Source organism: Lissotriton helveticus, chromosome 9 (genome assembly GCF_964261635.1).
Source record: "Lissotriton helveticus chromosome 9, aLisHel1.1, whole genome shotgun sequence".
Taxonomy (NCBI): Eukaryota; Metazoa; Chordata; class Amphibia; order Caudata; family Salamandridae; genus Lissotriton; species Lissotriton helveticus.
In genome coordinates this window covers 1,017,630,188-1,017,640,081 of record NC_136070.1, presented here as the reverse complement: position 1 = coordinate 1,017,640,081, position 9,894 = coordinate 1,017,630,188, and positions in this window count along the sequence as shown.

Here is a 9,894-nt window from a genome sequence, read left to right as displayed (position 1 = left end):
TCACCCACTGTAAATTGTTCTTGGTCGATGTCGGAATAGCATTCAGTTGGTATTTCTTCATTGGTTTTGCAATTTCTTTTTTTTGAGAAGAAGCTTTTTTAGTTTTAACTTTCTAATGTATTTGTATACATCTATTTTCGTTTCGACCTCATCCTGATGTTTGTCAGGGCAAATGGTTAGACCCTTTTTAAGTAGTGTGACTTCCGATTCTGTTAATGCATAGTTTGATAAATTGATAATCACATTTGAATCCATTTTGGTAGATTTTTTTGTAATTATTTCTTTGGCACTGCCCTGTTTCTCAGAGGATACCTTTGATTTACGACTTCTCCTGGTTTTCCTCCTTGGTTTTGGTTCATCGTTTGTCCTCTTCCCCTTCCTCTTACTTGGAAGTTTCCCCGTCCTCTTCCCTTTGTTTTTGGATTTTGTTGATCCTTGTAGAGGATCTGCATCTCCTCCAAAAAAGTAAAGTTATTCACCCCTGCTGTTGTTTGTTCTCCATCACTGGCTTCTGATTCTGTCACACTAGGGATGGTGTCGTTTTCAAAAGATTGAGGGTTTACATGTTGTTGTTTTTTGAGAGCATCAAAGTGTTTTGCGAAAGGGAAGATCGTCCCGTTGGCAAAGTCAGATTCGTCACGTCTGAATTTTCTTTGTTTTCTTTCTTGTATCTCTTCATCATGCTTATCCAGAATTTTTTCCATTATTTGACGTAAATTTTTCTTTATTTCTTCACTGTCTCCTAAAGCTTGTATTTGATCTTCCAATTCTTTTATTTTAGTGTGCAATTCCTCCACATTCTTTTTTGCATGTTTGATTATGATTAGGATCAAAACCTTTGTCTTTCAATGACACATCATTAATATAACACTGATAAAATTAATAGTTATCAACCCTTTGTATTAGGGCCCTTAACCCTATAACGTTACACAATACAGTAACAATTGTGTCAACCAAATTAAATTATGTCCCAACTTGACTCGAAAATGTCAAACACAGGTCTGACAAAGGTTTTGGATGATCCCAGAGAATGGGAATGTATGATTAAACTACCAAACCCACAATGCAACGTAACTCTGCCACGTGGTAGTTATGGTATAAATAAGTGAAACAAACAAGGGACAAATGTTTGTTAACCGTGAACAGGGACATTTACTGTCCGAAACGCGTAGGGTGGGGAATACCCAAATGAAATAAAACGTAAAGAACCTATGGAGTGGTGTGCGGCGATCTTCTTTTTTGAAGGGTAATTGCTTCGGAATTATTTACAAGGCTGTCCCAACCTTGCCGCCAGCACCAGCTACGAGCAGCTCCCACCGTCTGGGACATTTGCTTGTGAATTAATTAAAACACGGGGGAGAGCCCAGCATTTGAGCATTTCCAAACGGTGATACTTTGGGAAGAACGCGGAGTATCGACACCGAGCTGGATGCCACACGGGGTTTTGTGAACTAACACAATACTCACACCGTGAACTGAATTTGCATTTCCAGCCCGTAAGGAATGCGCTCTGATTCGAAGTGGAAAGGAAAGTAGCCTGAGTTAACCGGTTGAGCGCCGAATGGTAGTGTCGGAGGACACCAACAGCGACGGGAGTCTCTCGGGTGAGTCAACACATTTAACTTCAGTGCTAACATTTCCATTTACGATTGAATGCTGCAGCGAGTCTTATTATGAGATTATGTCTTTGACTTACAAAAGCTGATCTTCTTTGTGCCGCCAAGCAAGCCAAATTAAGACTCACTCCAATCTACAATTTCATCGAAGGCGATAATTTATTCGCCTTCATTTTGGACTAACACTAATTCCCTACAATTTTAACGAGCTTGTCACGCAACAACAATTACAAGTTTGTGTCAAACATCAGAAAAAGTAAAAATTGTTTATTTTCCCAGGAACTCGACCTTATTGATTTTATAATGGAAAAACGAGCAGCCCTACGTTTGGAAAAAGCGGAAAGCATGTTTACAATAAATGCTTCAACGTCAAATGCAATAGGAGGAAAACAAACAAGCACTTCCAAAACCACTAACCCCAATGCCAAACAACTATTCCAACAGATGGAAAAATTACTGCGTAAAGAAATCTCTCGCAGCTGGGAGATAATTACCTTAGAAAAATATACGAAGTTAGGCTTGGTACCACGAGGGTTACGAATCTTTACACTGCCTAATCACCCAGACACCACTGCTGAAATGTTGGAAGAATGGGGTCAAAATAATATGGACTGCTCGCGCAGAATGATCCTAATCATAATCAAACATGCAAAAAAGAATGTGGAGGAATTGCACTCTAAAATAAAAGAATTGGAAGATCAAATACAAGCTTTATGAGACAGTGAAGAAATAAAGAAAAATTTACGTCAAATAATGGAAAAAAATCTGGATAAGCATGATGAAGAGATACAAGAAAGAAAACAAAGAAAATTCAGACGTGACGAATCTGACTTTGCCAACAGGACGATCTTCACTTTCGCAAAACGCTTTGATGCTCTCAAAAAACAACAACATGCAAACCCTCAATCTTTTGAAAATGACACCATCCCTAGTGAGACAGAATCAGAAGCCAGTGATGGAGAACAAACAACAGCAGGGGTGAATAACTTTACTTTTTTAGAGGAGATGCAGATCCTCTACAAGGATCAACAAAATCCAAAAACAAAGGGAAGAGGACGGGGAAACTTCCAAGTAAGAGGAAGGGGAAGAGGACAAACGATGAACCAAAACCAAGGAGGAAAACAAGGAGAAGTCGTAAATCAAAGGTATCCTCTGAGAAACAGGGCAGTGCCAAAGAAATAATTACAAAAAAATCTACCAAAATGGATTCAAATGTGATTATCAATTTATCAAACTATACATTAACAGAATCGGAAGTCACACTACTTAAAAAGGGTCTAACCTTTTGCCCTGACAAACATCAGGATGAGGTCAAAACGAAAATAGATGTATACAAATACATTAGAAAGTTAAAACTAAAAAAATTCTTCTAAAAAAAAAGAAATTGCAAAACCAATGAAGAAATACCAACTGAATGCAATTCCGACATCGACCAAGAACAATTTACAGTGGGTGATGTATCAGGCTTACGAACAGCTTATGAATTGGCCCAGCAACTTGAAGAAACTGAACAAAGTGATACTCAAGTAATATCTGAACTGGGCATATCTACTAACTCCAGCACCAAAACAAATTTCAAAAATAAATCTCGGTTCTGTCCTGTTTTATATCCTGGCAACCGCATTGACACATATCATGACCTAGTTACAACAGATTTGGAATCAATGAACAACATATTGACAAAAAGAGAAAATGTAACGAAAAAGGAACGCCTAGCCCTGAAAGCCCTTGAAACAAATCCTCTAATTGAAATAAAACCGGCTGATAAGGGCGGGAACATAGTCATCTTGAACAAAACAGAATATGTAGATGAAGCTAACCACCAACTAGACAATGTTCTGAACTACAAACAACTACTACGAAATCCAACTGTAGAAATAATGATCAAACTACACAAAGTGATTCATGAATGGCAAGAAAAGGGACTATTAAGCAAGGAAGAAGCAGAATATCTCACTGTGAAACATCCAATCACCCCCACCATATACTTTTTGCCAAAGATTCACAAAACATTAATCAATCCACCAGCCAGACCTATAATATCTAGTTGTGGCTCACTTTGTGAAACTGTAGCATTATATGTTGATCACTTTTTGGCACCAATTGTTCCCACCCTTAACTCATTCATCAAAGATACCGGAGATTTTCTTAGGATTATAATGGAGACAGAATGGCATTCTGATTACTGGCTCGTTACTATCGATGCAGTCTCATTGTATACTTCTATACAACACGACATAGGCATAACAGCGATTAAATATTTTCTGAAACAAAGACCTATATCTGAATTGAGACATACCAATATGCTGTTGACTATGATAGCTTTTTGTTTATCTAACAATATCTTTCTTTTTAACAAGAAGTATTATCAACAAACTTGCGGATGTGCCATGGGTGTTTCCTTCTCTCCAAGCTATGCCAATCTCACCATGGGTTGGTGGGAGAAAAACATAGCTTGGAGAGAAGAAAACGAGAATTACACCACGGATGTGGTGTTATGGCTAATGTTCATAGACGACCTGTTCCTCATCTGGAAGGGTCCAACATTGAAATTGATTGAGTATTTAACAATACTCAATCAAAATGAGGTGGGCTTAAAATTCACCTCGAATATTCAAAAAGCAGAAATTGACTTTTTAGACACTAAGGTCTATGTTAAAGACAACAAATTAGAGACAACAGTCTTCAGAAAGAAAACATCAACAAACAGTGTCCTGTATGGCACTAGCTTCCACCCAACATCACTCAAACAAAGCATTCCATATGGCGAATTTTTACGCATGAAACGAAATTGCTCAGAACCATTGGAAATGGAGAAAAAGTTCAAGGAAACAAAAGAACGATTTGCCGATCATGGATATAAACACAAAGACATACTACGACTGGAACAAAGAGCAAGGGGAAAAACAAGACCTGAAACACTTACACCAAAAGACAAGAATCAAAGAACAATTGAAGACAAACCATGGTTAGTTCTAACTTACTCAAAGGAGAGCTTTAAAAAAAGACAAATTTTGACAAAATATTGGAGTGTTTTAAAAAAGGATACAGAAATAGGATCACTGATAGGAGAGAGACCGTTGATCACGTTTCGTAAAGCCCCCTCAATTCAAGACACATTGGTGAACAGCCATTTCAGAAAAGACAAACTTGTAACATGGTTGGAAAAAAGACAACTGGGGTTCACCAAATGCCAAACATGCAAGGCTTGCAAAATTGGACAAAATTAAAAAAGTTTGAAAGATCCTAAAGGAAGAACTTTTGAAATAAAAGACAAAATAACATGCGACTCACAGTTTGTGGTCTACCAACTCCAATGTTTTTGTGGTTTAAAATACATTGGTTCAACCATATGCCCTCTGAAAAAAAGAATACTTGAACACATTCGAGCAATATAAAATAATGATAACAGCTATGCGGTTGCTAAACACCTAAAAAGCCATCCAGGAAAAACTTGGAAAGACATAAAATATGCAGGGATTGCAATGATAAAAGAAAGTGAACGTGGTGGGGATAAAAACAAGAAACTAAGACGACTTGAATCCAAGCTAATAATCAAATTCAAAACGCGCAGCCCGTGGGGAATGAACGCGGATGAGGAACTGTACGTACATCTTTGAGACTGTAATAATTAAGAACTGAAAATTTATGATTTTATCTTTGACAACAACATATATATGGCTTTCTGCTACAATTATAAACTGGGACCTTTAGTAAATATACTAATTATGAACTCTAATATGATGTAATCAAGATCCACCAACTTGCTAAATGAATTTTATGAAAAGTAATTATCATCCTCAACCGGCGCCGACCAGTAGACTGACATGGCCGTATCAAGTGGACTATTTATATTTATCAAGGCACTTAGCCATGATCTTTCAATGACACATCATTAATATAACACTGATAAAATTAATAGTTATCAACCCTTTGTATTAGGGCACTTAGCCCTATAACGTTACACAATACAGTAACAATTGTGTCAACCAAATTAAATTATGTCCCAACTTGACTCGAAAATGTCAAACACAGGTCTGACAAAGGTTTTGGATGATCCCAGAGAATGGGAATATATGATTAAACTACCAAACCCACAATGCAACGTAACTCTGCCACGTGGTAGTTATGGTATAAATAAGTGAAACAAACAAGGGACAAATGTTTGTTAACCGTGAACAGGGACATTTACTGTCCGAAACGCGTAGGGTGGGGAATACCCAAATGAAATAAAACGTAAAGAACCTATGGAGTGGTGTGCGGCGATCTTCTTTTTTGAAGGGTAATTGCTTCGGAAATATATATATATATATATTCACTGAAAAAACCATAGGTTATAGACCATATATAGTTAGGAATTAGCATTTACAAAACCTTGAAAATTCACTGAAAAAAACATAGGTTATAGACCATATATCGTTAGGAATTAGCATTTAAAAAACCTTATTTTACCCACACAAAACCATTGAAATTCCATATATAGTTAGTTGCACTAACTATATATCGCGCACCCGCAATCCACTGCTGATGATGTCACATATTACATCATTCATGACATGGTCAGTGACATCACTGATGACATCACTGATGACATCTCAAATGATATCACTGATGACATGACTGATAACAACATCCAGTGATTTTTTGTTTCTGTAAAGTTTAAATATGTCTTACATATTGAAGAATGAGTGGATGTGTAAGTGTCTGGACGAAGGATTTAGTAGGTGCATGACTGACTGTATGACTGAGTGATTAAATGTGTCTCACTGAGTGCATGGGTTAGTGACTAAACTGTCTTAATTTGTGCATCATTATGTCTGTTGTTCTGTAAACTGCTGCATGTGTTGATCAGTAGCTATATGAGTAACTATATGGGTTATTGATTGATTGCCCAAGTATTTGTATGGGAGACTGAGTGTGTGTGTGGCTGACTGGGAGGTGTGTGACTCTGTGCAGATCAATGTGTACTTGTATCAATGATTGTATAAGAAGGTAAGTATGTGTTAGTATATGTTTGAAAATGTAAGGTGCTCTATGTTTAACTGTATAGACAAGAAAATGGAAGTGTCATTGATTCTTTACAGGACTGACTAGGTGTGTGAGTAACTCCATGGATGAGTGGCAGACTGTGAGTGTCTGTATAGGTGTATGAGTGCATATGATAGTGTTGTAAAGATGAGTGATTGTATGTATGAATGATTGTGTGGGTGAATGAGTGAAGGTGTGTGTAGACGTAGGAATCAGTGAGTGCGTATGTAGTAACTAGTATTGGTGTGTCAATGGTTTCAAAAATTATACTCTGTATTTAACACTGGGTGAAACAGAGGTTATATTAAAATGTGAGGAGATGCATTGTATTGTCACATGAATGATATCATCAGTGATGTGGTCATTGATGTCAAATGAGATGTCATCAGTGATGTCATCAGTGATGTCATTTGAGATGTCATCAGTGATGTCATCAGTGATGTCACTGACCATGTCATGAATGATGTAATATGTGACATCATCAGCAGTGGATTGCGGGTGCGCGATATATAGTTAGTGCAACTAACTATATATGGAATTTCAATGGTTTTGTGTGGGTAAAATAAGGTTTTTTAAATGCTAATTCCTAACGATATATGGTCTATAACCTATGGTTTTTTCAGTGAATTTTCAAGGTTTTGTAAATGCTAATTCCTAACTATAGATGGTCTATAACCTATGGTTTTTTCAGTGAATTTTCAAGGTTTTGTAAATGCTAATTCCTAACTATATATGGTCTATAACCTATGTTTTTTTCAGTGAATTTCAATGGTTTTTTAATAGCAAATATCATAAGCTGTCGAATGTCAAGTACGTGGTAAGTAAAAACATTTTCGTGTTTATGCACACTGATCTGCTTTGAATGCTGCCCCCCCCCCCTCATTTCTATTAGGAGTACTCTCTCTTTGCAGATAGTGAAAGGTAGTTAACGCAGGCCTTTGCCCCCGTTGTAATACGTCGTGCCTGCTTCTCTCTCCATTTGATTGATTGTTATCCAAGCATTTACTGCTTTAGAATTGGTTCTCTTTGGTTCATTCTCTATTTACAAACAAACACAGAGTCGCAATACTCTGTTTAGTCTTTGCAGATAACGAAAAATCGTGTAAAAAAACAAAAGGAATCGAGCAAAATCAGTAGGCCACTAATGGGATCTCTTTTTGACCTCGCTAAAATAGAAACATTAGGAACAACCCCTCATGACAAATACGAAACTAGTGAGATGAACTGAACTCCACACCATGATGGCTGCAATACAGCTCGGCTCCGCCACCCACCCCGCCCAAAATAACGATAAAGAGCGGCTGCCATAATTGCTCGCGGAATGGCCACGACGGAGCTACGAAATGGTGGTGCTCTCATGCTAACCCCAGCTTCAGTCTGAAACATCCAGAAACACTGTAGACTACCAATTCGATCAGTTCCGGTAGCGCCCCAATGTAACCCGGTAGAGAAGAACTAGCCCTCCCCTCTTTGACTGATGGTTCTTGTTGCCTGTCCCTTCTGTTGTCATTTAACAGAACTATTTAGCCTGCTGAAAGGGGTTGTGTTCCGACCGCTGGTTGGTGGAGACATTTTGACTATATTCTGGACCTGCGTTGTCGCGTAATGCGTCATATGACGCGCCGCGTTAGCGCATCCGGAAGTCATCCGGGGCGCGACGCGCAGCGCGTAACGTAAGCATAACAGGTCATGTGACTTGTTAATAAAACTTTTCATTGGTTCATTTTACTTTTCTTATTCTAATGATGAAAGGCTTGGTCATATGACCTAAAAATTACGCTTTTTATTACTTCCGAACATTATTTTTTCTTAAATATATGTTATAATGTTCCAGGCTAATGTACTTTCCCGGAAAATTTACAACTGTCCTGCAAGTAAAATATATTCTTTTTTCGAGAAAAAGGGCGTTTCTTCGTCCCATGACGGAGCCGTTGAGCAAAAAAGGGTCGACCTGCTGTCTTAGTCGCCGATACGCCTGAATATGAGATTCTTATCGATCACTTTATGTTGCAGGAGTAGAAAACACAACAGCCCTTGACCATTTATCTTTACTGCGTTCCTGCGTATTATACCTTTTACCCTTCATGTAATTGGTCTGCTTTATTTCACTTGCCTTTTAATGATTCTAAAACAGTGACTATTATTAAAAACTTTACCAATGTATATACTACTACCATGTTTTCTTTTAAAAACCTTTATTGTGAAAATTTCATTATACAAATACGAGCCTATAACCACGTGGGCCGGCCACGGAGCAAACTGTAATCGTATATGATGAGTAGACATTTACACTGTAGAGGAACGTAACGGGCGGGCCATTAGGTTGCAAGAACTAAGGTGTCTAACAGTTGCGGAATCGGTGGACGTACATTTTATAATTAAAATACGACAGGGCCAGTTACAATAAAATTATCTAGATATACATTTGCGGGCAAGTACCATGGGTGACGTTAATTCGAACTTTCAATAGTACAGTAATCAATAACACATCAGAACTTAATATCAATAGGGATGTCGAAATACTCAATCAATTCTCGTCCCCGCCCGCCATGTGCTTCAAAACTGCATACGTATCTCGTGATTTCAAGGTTCTGCAACCAGTACACAACAAGGAGTTACGAGTCCCATTTATTCCGGCGCCATTTTGGGCGAGGACGGGCAGGTCCAGGATATAGTCAAAATGTCTCTACCAACCATCGACTATGATGATGTTCATATGCTGTATTTATAGAGTAACACTCATCTGTCCACATGAAATTAATTTGCCACAATCTAAACATGTCATTTTAATCTTTCCAAAGTTCTTCTAAATATTTGGGACCGTTTCCCTTGCCTCTGATGCTGTCAGTGCCACTTCTTTGATGAATGTACTGGCAGGTCGGGGGTTCTCCTCCAAATCTCTCTTTTATGCAGCACTATAATTAATTGGTGCCACCTCTCCATATGACGATGCATGGTATAGTTACCATAACTATATTTTTTTTCGGTTCCTCTGGAGAGTACATCGTGGCAGATGAAGCGTATAACGTACCGGGCATTTACCTTTTTTTGCATGTAGAGGAAAGGAAAAAAAAATCGAGCGTCCGAGTTCTAAGGTGTCCCAGGGCCATTTTAGTGGACCAGGCCCAAATCCAAAGAACAGGCCGCCATTTTGAGAGTCCTGTTGCAGCCGCCTGTCGCTGTAGCATTAAGAGCGGCCGAAACTCAGCTGAATGGCAACTGAAACGGTAAAGGGGCGCCCCACTACAGC